This window comes from Vicugna pacos, chromosome 7 (genome assembly GCF_048564905.1).
Source record: "Vicugna pacos chromosome 7, VicPac4, whole genome shotgun sequence".
Lineage (NCBI taxonomy): Eukaryota > Metazoa > Chordata > Mammalia > Artiodactyla > Camelidae > Vicugna > Vicugna pacos.
In genome coordinates this window covers 32,665,214-32,681,291 of record NC_132993.1, presented here as the reverse complement: position 1 = coordinate 32,681,291, position 16,078 = coordinate 32,665,214, and the positions used below count along the sequence as shown (strand labels likewise).

Below are 16,078 nucleotides of genomic sequence, written 5' to 3'. Positions count from 1 at the left end.
AGAGTAAAACAACAGAACATTATAATCCTTTTCAAATGGTTTGCCATCACTAATGATTCAATGGGAAATTACTTGAGAGGCAGATAAAAATGGAGCATAGAAGAGTCAATCTGAATACAGAAAAAGTTAACGAATAACTGCCAGAGTCTGTTTTACAAAATCCTATATACTACTCTTACCCTTCTCACCTTCACCCCGTATATTTAATCCTCACCAAGTACTATCCACTCTTCTTATACACCTCTTAAATGTTTTTACTTCCTTCCATCCCCAAGGTCACAATCCAGTTTTGGCCACCATCATCTCATGCTTGAATATCTCCTTGTATCCACTCTTGTCCTTCTAAAAACCGAAATCTATCACATCATTCTGCTACATAAAACCTTCCAATGGCTTCCTACCGCTCTTAAGCAATTAAGTCTAAACTTCTTAAAATGTCTTATAAGGCTCTCCTCGCTGGACTTGAATAACTTTCCTGCCTCATCTCTTACTACTCTTCCTCTTTAACTGTATTCTAGCCTTATTGACCTTTCAATTCTTAACTGCACCAATGCTCTTCCCTTTCCAAGGGCACTCCCTTCCCTCCTCCTGGCCCCACCCCTGTCCTCACACCTGGCTCACTTCTACCCTTCAGGTCTCAACTTATATCAGTTTCTTAGGGAGATCACCCCTGACTCATTTATACGATCCCTGCACTTCATCTATAATAGCAAAATATGCTTCATCACTTGTTCAGTATCTGCATTCCCCACAAGATAACGAGGTTTCTCAAAGTGTGTCTTCCATACTGTACGCCCAGTGTTTAGCAGAAAGTTTCACACCAAGCAGGTATTCAAAATACTTGCTGAAGAAATAAAGACTAATACAGAAATAACTATATTTAATAACAATGCTAATCAGTTATAGGACGCGTATTAATAAGCAGGTTGTCTAATATCCCACAGCTAATAAGTAGAAGAGCAAAGGAAGATTCCATAAATGTTTGGTTTCTCTCTCGGTCTTACTCCGGCCTTCACTTAATTCATCCAAATTCCTCCAAACCAACAAGTTTTCATCATGTCCTACCTCTAAGGAATGGTTCACTGAACCCAATACACACTATATCATGTGCCTCGTCTTTTGACTCAGAAACTATTTCCGTCCCATCTAGGGGGAGTGTCAAAAGCTGAAACTACAGTGCAGCCAGAGTCGGGGAACTTCAGTTTCGGTTCTATGTATTCGTAACTCTTTGGACCCGTCTCTTACGAAGAGAGTGGTTACATCCCTCAGCAATAGGGCAACAATGGCAATTCTTCCTTTCTGCCTCTTCCTAGCAAGATGTGAGGGGTCCAGGGAAGAAGCCTGTTCTCCACCACCTCCTTCTTTGAGAGAAGGCGACCACAACTGGACGCCCAGCCGAGTGGGGAACCGAGAGGCGCCCCGCTTTCCGTCCACCACCCCCTACCACGAACTTCTCTCGGGCAGGTATCCCCACCCCCGCCCCGGGAGGCCCGCTGGGCGGAGCCTGGGGCCCGCAGCACGCGGAGCCCTGGGCGGTGTCAGTGCCCCGGTCTCGCCGCCCCGCCGTCCACCCCCGGTCCCACTACCTGACTCGGCCGCCGCCACCAACGCTGTCAACCCTCGGAGTCCGCTTTGGGGCCCACACAGTAGAGGGAGGGCCCTCAGGGCTGCGCCTGCGACCCGGAGCCGGGAGGCGGCACGCCAGGGGAGCCGCGGGCCCGAGACCGCTCGCACTAGCACAGGCCAGTCTCGTCAGAAACTTTCTCCGTTACCGGCCCGGCCACCGCCGCCATGTTCCCGCCGCCGAATCCGCGACGGTACGGAGCGCCGCCGAGGTCAAGCCGCGCGACGCGCTTCCTCCCCGAGACCGGGCCCAGGCCCGGCCCCTTCCCCGCCCAAACCCGCGTCGCCGCCGCCGACCCAGGTGCGCCCCGCGCTGCGCCAGCGCAAACAGCCGCAGCCGCGGGGCTGAGCTCGGCCGCCCTCGCCTACCGGGACCTGGAATCGGCAGCGAACAGGGAGCGAGAAGACCAGGCTGATTGTGTCCGTCAAGCATCTAGGCCGCCACCGCCTCGGGCTGGACCGAAACTGGGGCAGGACGGGCGGGCGGACCACACGTGGACTGTAAATACTGCAGGAGGCGTTGCTGCTCTCTTAATGTCTGTAGCATAATATATGGCTTTGTGTCCACTGACCAGCTAAGGCCCGAGCTCCTTAGGCTCTTCAAAGCCCTTCTTGCCTCCTTTTCTAATTAAGACTCCCTTTAATACACCGCCGATCTTTATTCCACTGGCAACGCGACGCTCCCCCAGCCGCGGCCTGTTCCATTCCACTTCTCCCCCTGTCTCTTACACATTCGCCGGCCTCGCAACCTGAGGGTCCTTCAAATTCCAGAGCTGATTCTTATTTGTATCTGAATGCACTGAATAAACACAAGGGGATATTACTTGGAGGCGGTGTTGCAGAACAGCTGAGGAGCTGATGGCCTTGGGATTTGAATCTTGGTTCCTCCACTTCCTATGTGCGAGTTCGGTTTCTCCATCTAAAACATAGAAGGAAAGCTTCGTCGCAAAGTTGTGACTATTCAGTGAAACAGTATTTTTTTTTCCTGCCATCATAAGATAGGCTCTCAAAAAGTATCAATTCCCCCTCCCTCTCCAAGAAGCCCTTCCTGCCGGCCTTCCATCCCTCCCATCATTTTTCTACTGTTCAAAGTACTTACGGACATCGATCTCTGTGAACCTCAGTTTCCTCATATGTAAATAGGATGCTAATAATACCCACCTTACAGGGATGTTGTAGGGATTAAATGAGATGATGTATGTAAAAATTACCGTAAAACCTTTAAATGGTTTATTTCCTCTAGGATAATGCTCAAAATCCATAAACAGGCACAAGCTGTTGTGTAGGCTGGTCCCCTTTAACCTTCAACTTAGCCTCCCGCCACACTCCCCAACTCTGCACTTAAGCCTGCTTCCACTTCCTCAAGTGCAGGGACATGTCCAGTTTGGCTCATCATTAAATCGGCCTAGCATAATGCCTGATAAATACTTGGCACTTAAATATTTGTTAAATAAAGTAATAGAACACAATAGGTCCTCAACAATCACTGGTTCTCTCCTCCCACTTATTTTCTGTGACAATTATCTATATTCTTGTTCTATGTCCCTTATATAGTATGAGTTCTTCATTTTTGCTTCATAGATGTTGGGGGTCGGGGTGGCTACACATCTATAGTGATGAAGCACTCTCAGACTTGAATTCCTCGGGTGTAAATGAAGAATTTCATTTCCTTCCAGACGTCTGTCTAACTCTGAATTCAATCAGTGCCCAACTCCCGAATCTGTAACTCTGACTCTCTAGGAAACACAGTGTCACATTTTCCCACTACCTGCTAAATGTTTCTACGTGAATATATTGTCATAGCTTCTAATTCAACTTGCCTTGGTAGACATTTATTTATTTATTTATTTATTTATTTATTTATTTATTTATTTATTTATTTATTTATTTATTTTTTTGCATTCCCATCACCTGAAGACTTCTTCTGTGTTTGGAGAGTTCTCCCCCCACCTTAGGAGTCTAGTGGCTGAAACTAAAATGCCAAATACTTGCTCAACCAATCATGTGCACCAGTGGTAAGCTATTGACTCAAAATAGCAGGCACAGAAAGCAACCCTCCCTGGGTAAGAGCAGGAGTGTAGCAAGGCAAGCTCCTGGGGCTGTAGTGAGAGTGGTTCTAGTGGTTGCATCCAGCATCGAATATTAGCAGTGTCAGTAATTTAAGATGGCTGTACCATGTAATGGCAACCCCAGAGCCTTCTCCCACCGGTTCTGCGATCTTTTGTTATTGGTTGTAGTTTCTGGCCATGCAAGCCCAAACCTAGAGCTCCAGTAATACTCAGCTACCCAGTATCCTCTAGTAAATTTCTTTCCTGTTTAACTCAGCCAGGGCTGTTTTCTGTTTCTTAGCACTCAAGACCCCCATTAAAACAGCACTTTTCATGATCTTCTTCCTTGTGACCTTGAAACCATTTTTTGATGCTTATTATCTTGTCGGTATACTTCAGAATACTTCAGTCAGGTGTGTGTGTGTGTGTATGTGTTTGAGAATTAATTTTTATCCCACACTCCAGGGTAGGTAATTAGCATTTGAAAGACACTAATCAGGAATCTTCACTACAAAGTTGGAGGCACAAGTGCTTCCAATATCACTGTGTAGATCTGCACTAGGGTGTGTTAATTAGCATAAGAGATTAATCTTTCATTGTGAAACTAACCAGTGGCCGAGATATGTGGCTGGCTAGAATATTGGACAGCCACTTCTGCATAAATGTCATCTAAGACTCTGAGTCTAGCAGACTGACACCCATCAGAGTAGCTTCCTAGAGTCTGGACTGCTGTTTAGTAGTTGGTCACAAAACATTGTGTACTGTGTTTTTGTGCCTGCTTGTTGGTAAACATTTATTTGTGTAGTAGCACTATGTCTGAGCCTTGCTTTCACTGTAGGACACTACCTAGTACCACGGGAGGAGATGGCTAGCTCTCATCAATCTTTGCTGTTGTTGAAGACAGTATTTACTAAAAGGACGTGACAGTTGTGAAGGCCAAGTATTCTTCATTTTCATTCTCCTTATTTCTTGCATTTATCATTTCCCATCAGCTTTCATTGCCACTACCCTAGCTGAGGTCCTGACCCCTGAATTACTTCAGTAACTTCTATACTGGTCATCTTGATGTCAGCCTCACCCCAGCCCAATCTATCACACCAGCCCCCTGACAGATACACTCAAAGTACCTCTCTGTACCTTTAATCACTTCTTGGATTAAAGCCAACGACTTCTACAAACTGCACAATAAAGTCCAAATTCCTTATTTGGGCACCTGAAGCTCTCCAGGGTGTGAGCTAACCTCCCTTGCCTGCTGCCATTTATCCTGAAATTAAAAGTATCAGGGTTAGTTCCTGACATCTGGCATATCATAGCCAAACACCTGGATATAAAACAGCCACCTGGGAACCATTTCAGTGACAGATTTCAAGCTGCAGTTATTGATGGCAGTGTTGTGATCCTAATAGCTGGAATATCCATTCTTCAATGCTCACTTCTATGCAGGCAAGATGAGGTCTGTGTGCAACAGGCCAGGAGTTTCACCAGAGGAGTTACTTCAGACTAAGAACACCTGTTGAAAATATAATCATGATATTTAAGAAAATCAATGAAAGGAGGAGAGGGCAACGCCATGGCAGGAGAAATGGATGATAGGATTTCCTCCTACCCTCCGTGGAGGGAGTTACAGGTGACTCCTACGTTATTTCCTTCTGAGTTCTCTCTTGTATTCCTTCTACTTCTTTCAGTTCTTCAATCCTGCCCTAGAGCTAAACAACTCAAATTCTCCGTGGACAAGTTGTTGGGCCTGATTCCTTGTTATTTCTGTGTAATACTTTGTAATTACAAAGTGCTTTCACCTATATCAATAATCTGATCTTTACAAAAACATGATGATATAAATATTTTCATCACCACTTTACAGATAAAATAACCAAGGTCCAGAGAAACGACACTGTCCTAGAGCAGGGACTGAGCCATCAGTCCTTCGGCTTCAAGTCCTAGGCCATCAGGTGCGGCTTTCCATCATTCCCCTGTGTAGGGAAACACAGGAATTTCAGTCTCATTACTGCTGTTCACAGTAAGCAGAGAAAGGATTACAGTGTTCAGCCCTGGTATAATTTTTATAATCATCTGGAAGATCTTTAACCTGCATGTCCATACCTAGGCCCAGCCCTGATTAATTAAATTAGAGTTTCCTCTGGAGTGACTCCCCAGGTAGATTGTGTGCTTTTATAAAAGATCCTCCCTTCCCCTCCCTCATTGATTCTAATGTAAAGCAGGGGTTGAGATCCACTGAGTTACTTCTTCCATTATTGTAGTGGTTCTCCAAGTGTGGTCCCTAGACCAGATACATCAGCATCACCTGGGAACTAGTTAGAAATGCAGATTATCAGTCCCCACCCCCCAGATCTACTGAATCAGAAACTTGAAGTATAGAGCCTAGATTTTAAGATTAGGCTCAAATGTATGTGTCAGACAACTCAGTAACTGTGGTTAAGGGCAGTTTCTCTCTCATGTAAAAGCAGTCTAGAAGCAGATGTGTTCCTTGGTGTTAAAGATCCTAATTCCTTCTCTTTTGTTGCTCTTCCATTAGGACATGGCTTTCTCCTCATAGTGCAAGATGGCAGCTTAAGTTCCAGCTGTCACTTCTCAATTCCAATCAACAGAAAGGAGGAAGTACAAGAGGCAAAGGTACTCCCCTTAGTCCTACTTTAATGACTTGAGGTTATATCATAATGACCAGTATTTAGCATTTGTAGAGTCTGGCAAATGTGTTATGTTTTTGAGAGACTGTGTGCCCACCTAAAAATTAGAGAACTCTTTCTGAGAAAGAATGGAGACTAAATAATGGATGACAACAAGCAGTCTTTTCCAGAGCTTAACTAACTGCATTTCCCCTACCTCCCAAGTTCTTAAGTGAGATCATAAATGTCATTATGGTTTGAACCACTTTTGGTTTGCTTTTGTAACTGATGTACCTTGTTTCATTAGCTTTTCCACTGTGTTAACAATGTAAAATCTTAGATTGTGTGGCTGAACCATGATTTAGTTAACTTTTTCCTTAGTTTAAAAATTTTAGGATGTTTTTAGTTTTTGCTATTAAAAATACTACATTGATGAGCAATTCAGCTGATTGCACTTGTGATATATTATATTTCTGACTATCATTTTGGGGTAGACTCCTAGATAGGTTAAAGAGTATGAATGTTTTTAAGGCTCTTAATTCATACTGCTGATTTTCTTGCCAGAAAGGAACCATTTTGTGCTCCCACTGTCAGTGAACTATATTTTTGGCAGCAGCAAGTTTTGTCTTTTTAATTTTCTTGCTAATTTTCCTTTAACATTTTGAAAATAATGCATTACTGTCTTCTTGCAATCTAAAGATGCCAATGAGAAGTCAGATGCCAAGTTGATTCCTATTCTATTGTAGATAATCTGTCTTTTACCTTTTAGAAAATTCTTTTCCTAAACCTTCTGAAAGTTCATTATGTTTAAATTGAGAAAACCCTATATTTTTATTTAGCAGTCCCTTTTTTTTTAATTGAAGATTTCTTATCATTCTTAAGTTCTGGAAAAATATTGGCCATTATTTTTTCCAGTATTTCCTTTCTTTCATTTTCTCTGTTCTCTAATCTGGAACTCATTTCTAATGTACGTTGGAACTGTATCTAGATTTCATGTTTTTTTCATATTTTTTTACCTCTTTGTATTGTTTTCTGGAAAAATTCTTCAGTTTGCTCTTATAGCTACTAATTTACTACTCAGGCTACTAAGCAGTTTTTCTTCCCCTCCTTGGCCGTTTTTCTTTTTTTGATTTTTTTTCCTGAAATATCTCTTAACCTTTTATGATTTAGTTCTCATTTCATGGCATTTCCCTCCTTTGAGAATACTGAACAAACATGTTTTAAGTTCTGTTCTGGATGTTCATTTTACTGTATTTTATCAGCTTATTCTTCCATCTTTGGACTTGCCGTCTTTCATGGTGTTGAATTTCTTCAAGCATTACGAATTTCTGCCTTTCCACAGTAGCTTTTCTGCTGTGATCCCTGACCCTTCTTGTTTTAGTCTTTAGTCTGATAGAACTTTTTCTTGCTTTCCTACATGAAGAGTGCTTACAGTTCTCTGTTGAGACTTACCTTCCAATTTTCAGTGCAGCTATACTTAAATTAAATTATTCAAAACATGTTATCTATTTTTCTGGATTCAGTATAGGAAGTGGGTATTTTTGCATATGCAGATTTTGCCTTCTTGAATTTTGTTTTATACCTTCTAATTGAATATTATGTTATTGAAAATACATTACATTTTAAAAATATCATCTCACCTAATCTTTAAAATATATTTAGCAATGTTTTTCTAAAAATAATGATCATTTATTTTCTACTTGTTATACCTCATTCTTCAATCAGAATTTAAAGCATTGTTTAATAATTTTGGTTTAACTTTAAAAAAGTGGTAAAAGTAGGCCTTTTTATGTTCTTGACATTAATGGAAAAGGTTTTAGTGTTTTCACCATTAAGCATATTCTTGATGGTTAACTTAAGAAAGATATTTAGAGAATATATTATTTCATTCTTAGTTAACTAATAAATTTTTCATTGTGTGTTTTATTTCAGAAACTGATTTTGAATTCAAATTTTTTAAAGGATCTTTTGAGATGTTTATATGGTTTTTCCTCATTGATGCACTGACATTAATCTATCATATTAATTACTAATATTAATCTACCTTGGAATTCTGGAATAAATCTGCATTGGTCTTTTAAAAATTAACTGTTGAATTCAATATCCAATATTTTATTTTGAGTGTAATTTTAAGTGAGATTTACACATGATTTTGTTTTCTAGTATTATCTTTGTAGGTTTTGATATAAGTGGTGTATTTTTTTCTGTTTAACACACCCGGTAGCTTTCCTTATTTTTTTCTATTTTGTGCAACAGATTATTTGGTATGGAAATAATCTTTTAAGTTTGAAAGAACTCAATCCTAAAGTATTTGGAACTAGAGCTTTTTGGATTTTTTTGTTTTTGTTTTTTTTAATTTGAGGAGTAGTTCCGTATCAAAATATATTCTATGCTCCTTGGTCTTTCAAGTTTTTACTACTCTTTGAGTTTATTTTAATAACTAATATGTTTTCATAATATTGACCATTTAATCAAGATTTTCTAAGTTTTAGATAGTTTTGAATGTGTCTTATCACTTTATATTTTAAAATTTAATTTCTAAGAACTTACTAGGTATCTTCTATTTACTTATCCCTCGTATACTTTCTAAAAGATCTGTGCTCCACTAGGTGATTTCCCTCTTTATGTGACTGCTTGACTTGGCCGTTTGCTATTTATTTTGAGAAGCAGTGTAGAGTGCTGGTTAAGACCTGGAGCTAAACTGAGTTTGAATTCTGTCTGGAACACTTACTAGCTGTGAGTTTCCTCATGTGTAAATGGAAATAGTCTTTATTCATGTGGTTGTTGTGAGAATTAAATGAATTAATAAACACAAAGTATTTAGAACAGTGCCTGACACTCAGGAAGTTCTTAATTGTTAGCCATTTTCACTTTATATAGATCTGTATAGCCTCTCGGGGCTTCTTTCCATTTTTCCCTTCTCTCATTTTTCAGATCAGCTCCTTAATACTCAAAAGTTTGTTAGGAAGCAGAGGAAGGAGTGAAGGCTACAAATACTTTTAATATCCTTTATTTTATCTTTGTTATATATAATTATAGAAAGAGACAAAATAATAACCTTTGACTTTCACATGTAAAGAGATTTAGCCCAACTTTGCTTCGTCTTTCTCCTTTCACTTATCCAATTATTACTTTCCCATGTATCCTGAGAATTTAGTAGCTTTCTTTTAATTTTGTAAGTTTTTATAAAAGTTATTTTGTGCTTCATTTATATGTGTCTATTTGATTTCAGTGTTCACTACCTTTCCTCTCATACTGTCCCCCAAATTGTATCTGGCTTAGTGGCCCCCAAAAATCTAAGGGTCCTATTTGAATACACAGATTTTGAGATTCCACATAAAACCTACTCAATGGTAAGTTCTAGGGTTGCTGCCTCCACACTTGTATTCATTAAAATCCTCGTTCCCGGGTGATTCCAATTAAATGCCATGTTTGGGAACCACTGTTGTAGTCAATGAAGAAGTGAAACTAAAAACTCAAGACACATGACACGGGTGGCGGGAGAGAGGTGGTGATTTGATTGACCAAGTCCCCTTTTCTGCTAGCTTGGAAGACCAGTTTTCTCTTAGTTCTCATGCTACATCTCTGACTACTTTTTCTTCACTTTATGTTTTTCAATTGCTTTAAAAACTGGTCCCTTCTTCCTCAAAGTATTTCTCCTTACGTCCATTCTGGCGCTCTTTTCCTTTTTTGCTCCCTTAGCTAGCTCTTGATGTTAATTTCACTTCCATGCAGCTGATTCCCAAGCCCACTGACCTCTAGCTGTCCTGAAATCCAGGCCATGTTGTAAACTTGCCTAAATGCTATTTCACTCAGACTGAACTCTTCCCTTCACTTCTCCTTCTTTATGTATTTTCTGTGATAGCCCTGGCTCTACCTTCCTCTGTTTCCGCTGTCTCTACCATAATTCATGCTTATTTTTTGGGAAAGGACTATAGTTTTCCACTTTGATCTTCTGCCTCTTCAATGCACTCAAGTAACCTTAAAATATCGTCCTACTCTTACAAGATTCTGAAGCTCAATATCCTTCACTTGTTTTCCACTGTTTGTAGAATTCAAATACTTTAGCCTGATAGCCAAGACCCTCCAAAAATATTGCCTTAACTATTATTATACTCTTAATTCCAAATTTCTCTTTAGTGCCACAGACTCTACCAAATGGAAATACTCCCTAAATGAGAGCCCTCTCTTCCCCTCTCTGTGTTCTCATCTCATTCTTCTACCTAGAATACCTTTGTTTCAGTTTTACTTATCCTAACCTTAGCTTTTCCTTCAAAGCTCATTTCAAAGGCCACTTCCTCTAGGAAGTTTTCCCTGATTGCCTCAGGTAAAGATATTTTCTTCCTTTGATTTCTCACAGATTTTATCTGTTAGGTGATTGAAGACACTTCACCTTTTTTTGTATTTTCCTCTTTAGTTGTCGTTTAATTGCTTTTTTAAATGCACAAACTGTGCTAATCCACACAATTCAAACAAATTAAGCTACACAGAGTAAAAGGTGCAAGTTCCTCTTCAGTACTTTGCCAAAGCCACTCCCATCCATACAGGAAAACACTGTTAACTCTTTGATATACTCTGTCCTTCTAAGTCACCATTTCTCAACATGTTGACCATAGACACACTACTTCCAATCTCATAGGGGCTTGTTTAAGATGGGGGTGCCTGTGTATCAACTCAGGCCTACTGAATCCGCATCTCACGGAGGTGGGGCCTAGGATGCTGCTTCGATCATTCTTCATCATGCTAAAGTTTTGTGACTCATTCATCGTATCCTCTTTCCAGGTGTTCATAGGAATTCTCATACAAACATATTATTTTGTTTTTTGTTTGGTGGTTATATTCCTACTAGTGTTGTTTGACTTACTGTTTTTTATTTTTAGCAATCTATCCTGGAACTTTTTCTCAGGTTAGGACTCAGAGGTCCCTATAGGTCTTTCTTTCCTTCTTTCCTTCTTTCCTTCTTTCCTTCTTTCTTTCTTTCTTTCTTTCTTTCTTTCTTTCTTTCTTTCTTTCTTTCTTAATTTTAAACAACTGTATAGGATGATTGTACTGTGATTCATATTCACTATTTTTCTATCGATGGACATTTAGACTTTCTAGCTTTTTGTTTTAAGAACTGTGCTTCCATGAGTATGTAAAATTTGCAGATATGATGATATGTTTACAAATTAGAAATTGCTGGATTAAGTGCATATTCAAAATGTTGATACTGCTAAATTGTTTACCAAAAAGCTTTTTTTTTAATTTATAGCAAATTTCTACCAATAGTGAAAGAGAATATTCTTATCCCCTATACCCGTATCAATGGTGCAGATTCTCCTTTTTCATTTTTGCCAGGTTGATGGATGATAGGAGGTCTTTCTTTGTTGTTTTAATTTGCTCTTTTCCTACTTACTAGTGAGTTGAGCCTTTTATCGTTTTTTTTTTCCATTTGTATTTTTTCTTATGTGAACTGTCAGTCCCTATTTTTGTTCATATTTATTACCATTTACTCCATTGTCTACCACCAACACTGTTGCCTGTTGTTTCTTTTTAAAATTTTCTTTAAAAAATTTTAATCAGGTAATAAAACTGATACAAAAATATTATTTGGATTTTGATCGGGATGGGGAGATTTGACATTTTCCCAAATCTTGGTATCTCCCTAAATAACAGATTTATCTCTGAAAATCACAGACTTATCTCTCATATTTCATCTTCCCGTCAGGAACCTGGCAGTGTCTGCAGCTGTTCAGTCTTGCGTTGTTTGGTAAAGTTTTAGTATTTTCTTTATATAGGTCTCAATACTTTTAGATATTTAGTTTAGTGCTAAGTATTTTTCATAGCTTTTTTTGTAGTTTATTTTTGCAACTATAAATGGGTTCTTTTTTCCACTGTATTTGATAATTTTCAATGATTTACAGAAAAGCTAACCTACTAAACTTTGTTACTGATTCTAATAATTTTTTGGTCATTTCTCTTATAGTTTTTACTCAATGATATCACCTATAGTGAGCTTTAGCTCTTCCTTTCCAGTATAATACTCATTAATTTATCTCATTTTACTAAATTAAGTTTGTACATTGAATAGTCATGGTACAATTAGGCATCATCGTTCTTTTCAGCCCTTAATGGAAAGCTTCTAGTGTTTGTTAATAATGAGGTTTTTCTATAGGTTTCTAGTAGATATTTTTTGCCATGTTAAGGAGGCTTTCTCCTATTAATTGACTAAGAACTTACTTATGAGTACATGTTAGATTTAATAAATGCTCTTCTCAGCATCCAGACAAGCATATGGCTTTTCTTTTTAATTGGTGCATATACTGACTTACATTATTACCTAACTAAATTCCTTCTTGGAAGAAAAAGAACCCTCTTTGGCAGTAATGAATTGTGTCAATATTATTACTTTCACTTGGTTTTTTCTATTTATCTATTAGTTTTGCATTAATAGTTATAAGTAAAATTGACTGTGAGGTGGGCAGAATAATAGCCTTTCCACAGATGTCCTAATTCATGGAACCTGTGGATAGGCTAACTTACTTGGTAAAAGGGACTTTGCACATGTGATTTAGGTTAAACACCTTTTGCTAATGTGATTATCCTGAGTTATTCTCATTGGTCCAATCGAATCACGAGTCCTTAAAAGGGGAAAGCCTTTCTCAGCTACAGTTAGAGCCAGAAATGAGATGGTAAGAAGGAGGTTTAGAGCTGTGATGTGAGAAGGACTTGAACTGACATTGTCAGTTTTAAAAATGGAAGAAGAGAGCTACGAGCCAAGGAATGCAGGCGGTCTCCTGCTGGAAAAGGCAAGGAAATGGATTCTTCCCTAGAACGTCCAGAAAGCGATGCAACTTTGTCAACACCTGACCTACAGAACTGTAAGATATAAATTTGTATTTTTCTAAAGTCACTAAGTTTATGGCAATTTGTTACAGCAGCAATAGAAAATTAATACAGCTTGAAATTGTATCTGTGTGCTCTCAAACTTTGAATCAACTATAGTTGAAAGTTTCCTTTTTCTTTTTGAACTTGAGTTCTTTTGAATGCTTTGGAACAGATTTTAGAAAAAAATCATTCATAGAAGCTTGACAAAACTCACCTGTAAAATTGCCTGGTTTAATGTTTCCTCCTTTTTAAAGGAGAAAATATTTGACTCCCTTTTCAATTACTTGTTTGACATCCCCTTTTCTACCTTGTATTATAATTTTCATTTATGTATTTTGTTTTTCCTACTAGACTGGCAAAATCTGATTTATCTTGGTATCAGAATTCAGTATAGAAAAGAATGCCTTGTACTATGTATTGCACTATGTAATTCAAACACTTATATGCACATTTTACTCAATTTTGTATCCTCACAGCACCATATACAGTACCCACTCTTTATGAAACTAGTTTCAAATATATAGTCATTCAGACAGCCACATTAATGAGGCAATTCAGATAATGTGGTGAACAAACATAAGCTTTGAGGTCAGATAGACCAAATTAACAAGTTAGACAAGGCTGAGCCACTTGCCTGACTCTGCAAGTTTAGACAATTGCCTAACATTTCAAAGATTCGTTCCTCACAGGTACAGTAGTGATAATACTGCTTTGTAGACTTGTTGAGAGGGTGAAAGCGAGGCAATGTTTGTGGAGTGCTTACTTAGCCTAATACTTGATATGCAGTAGTTTCTTGGTAAATGATGCTTGTTATCATTATCATGACTATTGACAGGATTTCATTTAGAATTGAATGGCATTTTTCAAAAATGTGTCTTTCTTGTTGCTCCTGTTGCAATTTTCTAGGCCTTTGTCATGTCCAAAGGTGATACTCTGTCTCCAATTTGTTCTTGTGTACAAGGCCAGAACTTTGGTTGGTGGATTCAGACAAGTACTCTCCATGGATGAGGTTACACTTGTAACTTGGAATGTGATAGAAGCCAACAGTAAGTGTGCTTTTGTAGCGCTAGAGAAGCCAATACTTTAGCAACTGAACTGTTTCAGAGATTTTCTTCCCATTTAATGCTGTAATGTCCCTTATCCCTTCCTACTCTTAAACTGGTGATTCTCCTAGCTCATATTAACTGCCATCATTTATTTCATGGAAATTCCTCCTGCTTTATAATTAGACAGTTGAATCAAACATACTGAAGTGCTTACCCATCTTTTTAAAATTGAAGTTAGTTGGTTTTTTTGTGCTTTTGTTTGTTTTAGGGGGAGGTAGTTAGGTTTGCTTACTTATTTATTTAATGGAGGTACCGGGGATTGAACCCAAGACCTCTTGCATGCTAAGCATGTGTTCTACCACTGAGCTATGCCCACCCTCCAGTTACCCATCTTTATGAATTCATATTTTAAAAAGACCAAGACAGTCTTGTGTTGAGAATGTTTTGTCGTGGTTTCCACTGAAACCATGAAGGTAGGTTGTAGTGAACTGTGTATCTTTTATGTCATTTGCTGGCAATTCATAGGGGAGAAAATCCAAGATAAAATTTAAGTTTTAAACTTGCTCAGTTGGCTTTAAGGTGTAGATATTGAAGATCTTGAATTGGGTGGTGATGGTGGAGGAGGTAAAATGGTCAATGTGCATGGAAGGCAGAGAACAGGCAAGACTAAGAAAAAGTAACATGGCTGTTACAGCGTATTTGCTAAAATAGTTAAGTCACTTTGTGTTGTATCCCTACTATGTGACAAGATTATTTGCTTTATAGATTTTGTTTTTAAACCTATCATTAACCCTGCAAAGTGAATTTTGTGAATTAAGAGATAAGTCTGGGAGAAATTTGCCCAAGATGTCACAATATTTATGGTGGAAGCCTAGTTGGATATAAAACCAGTGGAAAGTAGTTGGAATAATGGACCCTTTACACAAATTAAGAAACTGCTGAGCAACACTTGGGGAGTTGAAGAGATTAATTAGCTAAATATTCCTTTTAAGTATATAGAAAAGCTAATAATGGCTTACAAACTTAAATTCTTTTATTGGCAGTGAGAGGGAGGTGGGGATTGAATGTCACAGAGACATAATGAGAAAGTAGGATCTGAGATTAAGACATAAGAAATGTATGTAGGAGTAAGCAGAGGGAGAAAAAAAGAAATTACTTAGTATTGATCTAAGCTACATTTTATATGAAACAATTCAGGCTTTTCTATAATAGCCTCATGTAGGATGTTAATCTCTGTGATCACAAATGATATTCTTCTAGATACCTGAATCCTCATAGTAGCTCAAAGGTTATAGAAAGAATGTTGCCATCAGGATACGACTGTATGATTTACTTTGTTGTGACCACCTTCAGAAGGTAAGACATAGGGCAATAAAAAGATGTATGTATAGTCTCCTGACTCCTCTCTGTAAAGAGCTGCAAACAGGCTCAGATCCAGGATATACTGCCAGGCATTGTTTTGTATTTTGAGCAATGCTCCCCACTACTTTTATGGTTTATTTGGGCATTCCTATCCAACATTATTAACAAATTTGTTTTACAGTCTTCTAATTATTGACAAGTTCAAGAAACAACTCCACAGTCAATGCCTATGACCTAATTTTCAGAATTTTCCTTTAACTTAAAAAACATGGGTACCATTCTTTAGTACTACTGATGGGCCCAATCTTAGAAATCGTTAAAATCTATGATGCAAAATAATTATCAATATTTTTGATTATTAGAGATAATCAGTGACATTAGTAAGAAGTGTTTTATATTATTTCAAAAACTGGAATAGCTTTCTATTAATTGAGCAAAGGTATTACGTTTAAAGATAAAACTCAGCTGAACACTGCTTACATAGATTCAAGTTACCACTCAATACTGC

At 38.3% G+C, this 16,078-nt stretch overlaps 1 protein-coding gene and 1 long non-coding RNA gene across 4 annotated transcripts in view; one reads left to right on the top strand and one right to left on the bottom strand.

Annotated features, from left to right (window-relative positions):
• The window catches only part of TMEM168 (transmembrane protein 168), a 29,325-nt gene extending 27,230 nt beyond the window's left edge, over positions 1-2,095 (bottom strand). Inside the window, exon 1 of one of the 3 annotated variants that reach the window (XM_006217740.4) lies at positions 1,993-2,095. The gene's annotated coding sequence lies outside the window, so the exon portion shown is untranslated. Of the gene's footprint in view, positions 1-1,586; positions 1,879-1,992 lie in introns of those variants that run through there. The other 2 variants (XM_072964648.1, XM_072964649.1) reach the window with 2 other exon arrangements.
• Positions 2,096-12,784: 10,689 nt separating this feature from the next.
• Positions 12,785-16,078, top strand: part of LOC140697368 (uncharacterized) — a 53,123-nt gene continuing 49,829 nt past the window's right edge. Inside the window, exons 1-3 of the long non-coding RNA XR_012074330.1 lie at positions 12,785-13,155; positions 14,069-14,208; positions 15,469-15,564. This is a non-coding gene — a long non-coding RNA (uncharacterized lncRNA). The remainder of the gene's footprint in view (positions 13,156-14,068; positions 14,209-15,468; positions 15,565-16,078) is intronic.